Source organism: Triticum dicoccoides, chromosome 2B (assembly GCF_002162155.2).
Source record: "Triticum dicoccoides isolate Atlit2015 ecotype Zavitan chromosome 2B, WEW_v2.0, whole genome shotgun sequence".
NCBI classification, from domain to species: Eukaryota; Viridiplantae; Streptophyta; class Magnoliopsida; order Poales; family Poaceae; genus Triticum; species Triticum dicoccoides.
In genome coordinates, this window is record NC_041383.1 from 659,883,734 (window position 1) to 659,885,506 (window position 1,773).

Consider the following 1,773-nt stretch of genomic DNA (forward strand, 5'->3'; position numbering starts at 1 on the left):
CCTACGCCGCGGGAGCCGCCGAGCCGCGGCACCCTACGCCGCGGGAGCCGCCGAGCCGCCGCACCCTTCGCCGCGGGTCGCCGCAGGAGCCGCCGCGCCGCCGCACCCGACCACCAAATAAACAGGTTCTGGATATTAACTAACACATGCCCGGTTCTTATCAGTTTTGCGTGAGATTTGGCTGGCCCAAATAGCAAAAGCAAAAGGAAGCTTCAGACGTCATTGTAAGCTTCCTAATAGTCTTCCAAAACAATTTCCTAATCATCTCCTCAAATCCCGTGACTATTCCTTTCCTTCAACATCTCTCCTTTTTCACCTTCCTGTGTATATAATCTCTAATGACCAATTGGGCACTACGCCGTGGGGAGGAGCAGTGGAGCACATCATGCATGGATGCCCATGCTGCTCACCAACCGCCGTGGTCGCCGCTGCACGGAATACCACCATGAGCACGGCCTCCTTAGCTGCTCCGACTCTCCGTAGTACTGCTCCTCCAGCTACCGGCCCTTCCCCTTCTATTTGTAAGTTTTCGGCTTCTTTCTCTTGCAAATTTCTATTCTCATATTACGAAATTCAGATCTTGTTTCTCTTAGCAAAACCTTGTTTTGAGGTCTTAAGTTTGGTAATGGTAGATGGATACATTTGTCAAAAGTGTTGTACCATAAACATGTTTAAGAAACTTGACTCATCCAAAAATCCGATTACATCACCAGTCAACTCAATTTTGCAGCTAGAATTCACATGTGTATATTGTTGTTGGGGGATTATATTCGACATTTCATCTTTATCCCAACCCTAGATTTAAGTGGTGGTTTACAAAGGATTTTTAGTGGGGCGGGGCACAAGTGTAGATTGATACAAAAGCATGTTGAATAGTGAGGTAGTACCATGCCAGAATTACTTGGCTGCATTTTTTTTTTGTTTCTTTGATGCAATGTAATCATTGTTGTTCCTGTTATCAGTGAATTTTCTAGAACAATGGGTAAGCAGCTACCAACTATGAATGGAATAAGTCTAAAAAGAAGCTTGGGTATGCTGATATGTGCCTTCAGGTTATAAGATAAGGTGAGTGTGGGAGAGTTTAGCCACTCTATATATATCTTTTCTCGCAATATGCACTTAGTATGCAATTTTCCCAATGATGTATTGTATCTTTTTGTTCATGAGTGTGATAGTCATAGCCCTTCCAAAAATTATGATAGTCAGTTGACTCTTCATAAAAGTAGAGACTGTTGCAAAATTTACCTGGTCTTCCATTTCTATTTTTTGAGAAGACGGTCCTAGAGATGTTAGTTTTATTTGAAATGCTTGGCACCAAGCCCCTCTACTTTTAAAAATGTTTTCATTTCAGTTTACTGAATATTTTTCTTGCTTGAACTATATCAAGGGAGCAAGTGAAACAACCCAGAAGCTTATGATATTGTTACTGTGGAGATACCTGGAAGCTTGCATATCCAGAATCGATCTTCACTTCAGCTACAAGTGAGGTATATTGAGCCTATTGATGCATAGTTACATAAAGATAGAAGAATTGGTTGCACTTTGTCATTATTACTTGTTTCTACAAGTAGCTCTCTACATCTGGTTCCTGTAACGAGTAGTCTATCTATGGTTTGTTGGACATGATTATTTACTTTGTTTACTTTTGAGATCTATATCTTAAAGAAAAATCTCTGAAATATTCATTATACAAGGAGTTACAAACTTACAATACTATCATGTTGTACTAATACACAAGTATTTTCTCATGTTAACGGGATTTCCCAGTATATG

At 40.9% G+C, this 1,773-nt stretch overlaps 1 long non-coding RNA gene across 1 annotated transcript; it reads left to right on the forward strand.

Annotated features, from left to right (window-relative positions):
• Nucleotides 1-95: 95 nt before the first annotated feature.
• Nucleotides 96-1,533, forward strand: LOC119368233. The gene is made up of 3 exons (XR_005176574.1): nucleotides 96-521; nucleotides 963-1,065; nucleotides 1,388-1,533. It is a non-coding gene; the product is annotated as an uncharacterized LOC119368233 (long non-coding RNA).
• The last annotated feature ends 240 nt before the right edge of the window (nucleotides 1,534-1,773 follow it).